Here is an 8,469-nt window from a genome sequence, read left to right on the forward strand (position 1 = left end):
TGGTTAATTGGTCCACAGTGTATTCTTAATACTGTGGTCAGTCTCTTGTAATCGCGGTATTGATTGTTACACCGCTGATTACAAGGCTATTCTATGAAACAGAATAAGGGATTCCTCACTTTAGAATACAGAACATAAGGAAAAGAAATGTTCCTTATGTCTCTACCTAAGATATAGTTGTGTTATACTAGGAATTGTGTATAGAAAATAAACATATGTAAACCACTAACAGTATATTCTCATGTATCAGAAAGGTGTTGTCACACCTCCGCAGGTCTAGAACTTATGCCTAGACTGACTATTATCAGTAATTAATATGAATATTAATTACCTGTTATGTGACTTTCCACATTCTTTTCTTGGAGTTCACAAGGAAACATTTCAAATCCCACCATGTCAAAGGGCGTCAGTCACCTGTAAATATTCAAAAGAGTGATAATATGTTCTTGCTACATGCTATACACACCAAAAAGTATAACACTCTAGGGCCAAAATTACTTATTTCAAAGATAAAGACTGTGGTCAGTCGGTCTGCATTTTATTATAAAAATTGTAGTCAGAGAGTCCACAGTCTATTTTAAATTTTATGCTCAATCGGTTCACAGTATACTGTAAATGAGGTCAGGCAGTCCACATCTAGTGTATATGCTGTGGTCAGTCAGTCCATTCTTTATAATTAATGGCCTTCGGTTGAAACTCGAGCCATGACGACTTGATGTATTAATGATCTTTAGGAAGATCAATCTTGTGCAAGACTAGATCGGTCCACTATGGCCTTCTTCACCATTATCTTGATAGTATCAATCCATTGGATTGTTTGCTGGTCTTGCACTTTGCTTTGGTCCTTCTATGCTTCAAAGTATGATGTCCTTTTCCAGTGATTGCTGTCTTCCATTCAATCCTTAGATAACTGTAAATGCTGTTGTCAGTCAGTCCACAACTAATTCAAACGCTGTGGACTGTCAGTCCTTTTAAATGTTGTGGTCATTCAGTCCACAGGGACTGAATGACCACAGGGAAATGCTGTAGATATAGTATATCTTGACTTCAGCAAAGCATTTGACAAAGTATCTCACACCATCCTTATTGAAAAAATGACCAAGTATGCAATGGACCAGGCAACTGTTAGGTGGATTCATAACTGGCTTAGTGATCGGACTCAAAGGGTGGTTGTAAATGGCTTCACATCCAGCTGGATGAATGTCTCAAGTGGGGTACCACAGGGCTCTGTCCTGGGACCTGTATTGTTCAACATCTTTATCAATGATTTAGATGAAGGAATTGAGGGTAAACTGATTAAATTTGCTGATGACACAAAGCTAGGAGGGATAGCTAATACTAGAGAAGAGAGAGAGAGGATTCAAAAAGACCTAAATAAACTGGAGCAGTGGGCAGCAACCAACAGAATGGTTTTTAACAGGGAAAAATGCAAAGTACTACATCTGGGCAATAAAAATGAAAAAAGCATATACAGAATGGGAGGAATAGAGCTAAGCAACAGTACATGTGAAAAAGACTTAGGTATACTAATAGATCATAGACTGAACATGAGTCAACAGTGTGATGCAGCAGCAAAAAAGGCAAATACAATTCTGGGATGTATTAACAGAAGCATACAGTCTAGATCACGTGAAGTCATTATCAGTCTTTACTCCTCTTTGGTCAGACCTCATCTGGAATACTGTGTACAGTTTTGGGCACCACATTTTAAAAAAGACATAGACAAACTGGAGCAAGTTCAGAGAAGAGCGACCAGAATGGTGACTGGTCTGCAAACCATGTCCTATGAGGAACGGTTGCAGGATTTGGGAATGTTTAGCTTGCAAAAAAGAAGACTGAGAGGAGACTTAATAGCTGTCTACAAATATGTCAAGGGCTGTCACATTGTAGAAGGATCATCTTTATTCTCATTTGCACAAGGAAAGACTAGAAGCAATGGGATGAAACTAAATGGGAGGAGACACAGATTAGATATTAGAAAAAACTTTTTGACAGTTAGGGTGATTAATGAGTGGAACAGGCTGCCACGAGAGGTGGTGAGTTCCCCTTCAATGGACGTCTTCAAACAGAGGCTGGACAGACATCTGTCTGAGATGATCTAGTGAATCCTGCTTTGAGCAGGGGGTTGGACCAGATGACCCAGGAGGTCCCTTCCAACTCTACCATTCTATGATTCTATGATTCACAGTGTGATTTTAATAGTGTGGTCAGTCTCTTGTAATCGCGGTATTGATTGTTACACAGCTGATTACAAGGTTTTTCTATGAAATAGAATAGGGAATTCCTCCATTTAAAAGACAGAGGTTGGCCCACAGTCTAGTCTACTGGAAATGTGGTCAAGCAGTCCACACCTAGTGTGAATGCTGTAGTCAGTCAGCCCATTTTTTATTATTAACGGCCTTCGGTTGAAATTCGAGCCATGACTACTAGATGAATTAACGATCTTTAGGAAGATCAATTTTGTGAAAGACTAGATAGGTCCACTAGGGTCTTCTTCACCATTATCTTGATTGTATCAATCCATTGGATTGGTTTCTGGTCTTGCTCTTTGCTTTCTTCTATACTTCAAACTATGATGTCCTTTTCCATTGATTGCTGTCTTCCATTCAATCCTTAGACTAGTGTAATTGCCGTTGTCAGTCAGTCCACAACTAATTCAAACGCTGTGGACTGTCAGTCCTTTTAAATGTTGTGGTCATTCAGTCCACAGTGTATTCTTAGTAGTGTGGTCAATCTCTTGGAATCGTGGTATTGATTGTTACACTGCTGATTACAAGGCTATTCTATGAAATAGGATAGGGGTTTCCACACTTTAGAAGACAGAGGTTGGCCCATAGTCTACTATAAATGTGATCAAGCTGTCCACACCTAGTGTGAACGCTGTGGTCAGTCAGCCCATTTTTTATTATTAACGGCCTTCGGTTGAAACTCGAGCTATGACGACTGGATGAATTAACGATCTTTAGGAAGATCAATTTTGTGAAAGACTTCATAGGTCCACTAGGGTCTTCTCCACCCTTATCTTGATAGTGTCAATCCTTTGGAATGGCTGCTGGTCTTCCTCTTTGCTTTCTTCCTTCTATACTTCAAAGTATGAAGTTTCTTTTCCCGTGATCGCTGTCTTCCAGTCAATCCTTAGATTAGTGTAAATGCTGTTGTCAGTCAGTCCACAACTAATTCAAACGCTGTGGACTGTCAGTCCTTTTAAATGTTGTGGTCATTCAGTCCACAGTGTAATTTTAATAGTGTGGTCAATCTCTTGTAATTGTGGTATTGATTGTTACACCACTGATTACAAGGCTATTCTATGAAATAGGAAAGGGGATACCTCACTTTAGAAGACAGAGGTTGGCCCACAGTCTCGTCTACTGTAAATGTGGTCAAGCAGTCCACACCTAGTGTGAATGCTGTAGTCAGGCAGTCCACACCTATTGTGAATACTGTGGTCAGTCAGCCCATTTTTTATTATTAACGGCCTTTGGTTGAAACTCGAGCTATGACGACTTGATGAATTAACGATCTTTAGGAAGATCAATTTTGTGAAAGACTTCATAGGTCCACTAGGGTCTTCTCCACCCTTATCTTGATAGTGTCAATACTTTGGATTGGCTGCTGGTCTTTCTCTTTGCTTTCTTCCTTCTATACTTCAAAGTATGAAGTTCCTTTTCCCGTGATTGCTGTCTTCCAGTCAATCCTTAGATTAGTGTAAATGCTGTTGTTAGTCAGTCCACAACTAATTCAATGCTGTGGACTGTCAGTTCTTTTAAATGTTGTGGTCATTCAGTCCACAGGGTAATTTTAATAGTGTGGTCAATCTCTTGTAATTGCGGTATTGATTGTTACACCACTGATTACAAGGCTATTCTATGAAATAGGAAAGGGGATACCTCACTTTAGAAGTCAGAGGTTGGCCCACAGTCTACCGTAAATATGATCAGGCAGTCCACAACTAGTGTGAATGCTGTGGTCAGTCAGTCCATTTTTTATTATTAACGGCCTTCGGTTGAAACTCTAGCCATGACGACTGGATGAATTAACGATCTTTAGGAAGATCCATCTTGTTCAAGACTAGATCGGTCCACTAGGGTCTTCTCCACCATTATCTTGATAGTATCAATCCTTTGGATTGGTTGCTGGTCTTCCTCTTTGCCTTCTTCCTTCTATTCTTCCGAGTATGATGTCCCTTTCCAGTAATTGCTGTCTTCCAGTCAATCCATAGACTAGTGTAAATGCTGTTGTTAATCAGTCCACGCCTAATTTAAAAGCTGTGGACTGTCAGTCCTTGTAAATTTTGTGGTTAATTGGTCCACAGTGTAGTCTTAATACTGTGGTCAGTCTCTTGTAATCGCGGTATTGATTGTTACACCGCTGATTACAAGGCTATTCTATGAAACAGAATAAGGGATTCCTCACTTTAGAATACAGAAGATAAGGAACAGAAGTGTTCCTTATGTCTCTACCTAAGATATGGTTGTGTTATACTACCAATTGTGTATAGAAAATATACATATGTAAACCACTAACAGTATATTCTCATGTATCAGAAAGGTGTTGTCACACCTGCGCAGGTCTAGAACTTATGCCTAGACTGACTATTATCAGTAAGTAATATGAATATTATTTACCTGTTATGTAACTTTCCACATTCTTTTCTTGGAGTCCACAAGGAAACATTTCAAATCCCACCATGTCAAAGGGCGTCAGTCACCTGTAAATATTCAAAAGAGTGATAATATGTTCCTGCTACATGCTATACACACCAAAAGGTATAACACTCTAGGGCCAAAATTACGTATTTCAAAGATAAAGACTGTGGTCAGTCGGTCTGTATTTTATTATAAAAATTGTAGTCAGACAGTCCACAGTCTATTTTAAATTTTATAATCAATCGGTTCACAGTCTACTGTAAATGTGGTCAGGCAGTCCACATCTACTGTATATGCTGTTTTCAGTCAGTCCATCCTTTATAATTGATGGCCTTCGGTTGAAACTCGATCCATGACGACTTGATGAATTAATGATCTTTAGGAAGATCAATCTTGTGCAAGATTAGATCGGTCCACTAGGGTCTTCTTCACCATTATCTTGATAGTATCAATCCATTGGATTGTTTGCTGGTCTTGCTCTAAGCTTTCTTCTATACTTCAAACTATGATGTCCTTTTCCATTGATTGCTGTCTTCCATTCAATCCTTAGACTAGTGTAATTGCCGTTGTCAGTCAGTCCACAACTAATTCAAATGCTGTGGACTGTCAGTCCTTTTAAATGTTGTGGTCATTCAGTCCACAGTGTAATTTTAATAGTGTGGTTAATCTCTTGTAATCGCGGTATTGATTGTTACACAGCTGATTACAAGGTTATTCTATGAAATAGAATAGGGGATTCCTCCCTTTAAAAGACAGAGGTTGGCCCACAGTCTAGTCTACTATAAATGTGGTCAAGCAGTCCACACGTAGTGTGAATGCTGTGGTCAGTCAGCCCATTTTTTATTATTAACGGCCTTCGTTTAAAACTCGAGCTATGATGACTTGATGAATTAACGATATTTAGGAAGATCAATTTTGTGAAAGACTTCATAGGTCCACTAGGGTCTTCTCCACCCTTATCTTGATAGTGTCAATCCTTTAGATTGGCTGCTGGTCTTCCTCTTTGCTTTCTTCCTTCTATACTTCAAAGTATGAAGTTCCTTTTCCTGTGATTGCTGTCTTCCAGTCAATCCTTAGATTAGTGTAAATGCTGTTGTCAGTCAGTCCACAACTAATTCAAACGCTGTGAACTGTCAGTCTTTTTAAATGCTGTGGTCATTCAGTCCACAGTGTAATTTTAATAGTGTGGTCAGTCTCTTGTAATCACGGTATTGATTGTTACACCACTGATTACAAGGCTATTCTTTGAAATAGGATAGGGGATACCTCACTTTAGAATACAGAGGTTGGCCCACAGTCTAGTCTACTGTAAATGTGGTCAAGCAGTCCACACCTATTGTGAATGCTGTAGTCAGGCAGTCCACACCTATTGTGAATGCTGTGGTCAGTCAGCCCATTTTTTATTATTAATGGCCTTCGGTTGAAACTCGAGCTATGACGACTTGATGAATTAACAATCTTTAGGAAGATCAATTTTGTGAAAGAATACATAGGTCCACTAGGGTCTTCTTCACTGTTTTCTTGAAAGTGTCAATCCTTTGGATTGGCTGCTGGTCTTCCTCTTTGCTTTCTTCCTTCTATACTTAAAAGTATGATGTCCTTTTCCAATGATTGCTGTCTTCCAGTCAATCCTTAAACTAGTGTAAATGCTGTTGTCAGTCAGTCCACAACTAATTCAAACGCTGTGGACTGTCAGTCCTATTAAATGCTGTGGTCATTCGGTCCACAGTGTAGTCTTAATATTGTCGTCAGTGTCTTGTAATTGCGGTATTGATTGTTACACTGCTGATTACAAGGATATTCTATGAAATAGAATAGGGGATTCCTCACTTTAGAAGACAGAGGTTGGCCCACAGTCTACCGTAAATATTATCAGGCAGTCCACAACTAGTGTGAATGCTGTAGTCATTCAGTCCATGTTTTATTATTAACGGCCTTCGGTTGAAACTCTTGCTATGACGACTGGATGAAATAACGATCTTTAGGAAGATCAACCTTGTTCAACACTAGATCGGTCCACTAGGGTCTTCTCCACCGTTATCTTGATAGTATCAATCCTGTGGATTGGTTGCTGGTCTTCCTCTTTGCCTTCTTCCTTCTATTCTTCCGAGTATGATGTCCCTTTCCAGTGATTGCTGTCTTCCAGTCAATCCATAGACTAGTGTAAATGCTGTTGTCAGTCAGTCCACGCCTAATTTAAATGCTGTTCACTGTCAGTCCTTGTAAATTTTGTGGTTAATTGGTCCACAGTGTAGTCTTAATACTGTGGTCAGTCTCTTGTAATCGCGGTATTGATTGTTACACCGCTGATTACAAGGCTATTCTATATAACAGAATAAGGGATTCCTCACTTTAGAATACAGAAGATAAGGAAAAGAAGTGTTCCTTATGTCTCTACCTAAGATATAGTTGTGTTATACTAGGAATTGTGTATAGAAAATAAAGATATGTAAACCACTAACAGTATATTCTCATGTATCAGAATGGTGTTGTCACACCTCCGCAGGTCTAGAACTTATGCCTAGACTGACTATTATCAGTAATTAATATGAATATTAATTACCTGTTATGTGACTTTCCACATTCTTTTCCTGGAGTCCACAAGGAAACATTTCAAATCCCACCATGTCAAAGGGCGTCAGTCACCTGTAAATATTCAAAAGAGTGATAATATGTTCCTGCTACATGCTATACACACCAAAAAGTATAACACTCTAGGGCCAAAATTACTTATTTCAAAGATAAAGATTGTGGTCAGTCGGTCTGCATTTTATTATAAAAATTGTAGTCAGAGAGTCCACAGTCTATTTTATGCTCAATCGGTTCCCACTCTACTGTAAATGTCGTCAGGCAGTCCACATCTAGTCTATATGCTGTGGTCAGTCAGTCCATTCTTTATAATTAATGGCCTTCGGTTGAAACTCGAGCCATGACGACTTGATGTATTAATGATCTTTAGGAAGATCAATCTTGTTCAAGACTAGATCGGTCCACTAGGGCCTTCTTCACCATTATCTTGATGGTATCAATCCATTGGATTGTTTGCTGGTCTTGCACTTTGCTTTGGTCCTTCTATACTTCAAAGTATGATGTCCTTTTCCAGTGATTGCTGTCTTCCATTCAATCCTTAAACTACTGTAAATGCTGTTGTCAGTCAGTCCACAACTAATTCAAATGCTGTGGACTGTCAGTCCTTTTAAATGTTGTGGTCATTCAGTCCACAGTGTAATTTTAATAGTGTGGTCAGTCTCTTGTAATCGCGGTATTGATTGTTACACAGCTGATTACAAGGTTATTCTATGAAATGGAATAGGGGATTCCTCCCTTTAGAAGACAGAGGTTGGCCCACAGTCTAGTCTACTATAAATGTGGTCAAGCAGTCCACACCTATTGTGAATGCTGTGGTCAGTCAGCCCATTTTTTATTATTAACGGCCTTCGGTTGAAACTCGAGCTATGATGACTGTTTGAATTAAAGATCTTTAGGAAGATCAATTTTGTGAAAGACTTCATAGGTCCACTAGGGTCTTCTCCACCCTTATCTTGATAGTGTCAATCCTTTGGATTGGCTGCTGGTCTTCCTCTTTGCTTTCTTCCTTCTATACTTCAAAGTATGAAGTTCCTTTTCCCGTGATTGCTGTCTTCCAGTCAATCCTTAGATTAGTGTAAATGCTGTTGTTAGTCAGTCCACAACTAATTCAAACGCTGTGGATTGTCAGTCCTTTTAAATGTTGCGGTCATTCAGTCCACAGTGTAATTTTAATAGTGTGGTCAATCTCTTGTAATTGCGGTATTGATGGTTACACCACTGATTACAAGGCTAT

The sequence above is a fragment of the Phyllobates terribilis genome, unplaced genomic scaffold (assembly GCF_046119375.1).
Source record: "Phyllobates terribilis strain yellow unplaced genomic scaffold, ASM4611937v1 Scaffold_199__1_contigs__length_3552030, whole genome shotgun sequence".
Classification (NCBI taxonomy): Eukaryota; Metazoa; Chordata; class Amphibia; order Anura; family Dendrobatidae; genus Phyllobates; species Phyllobates terribilis.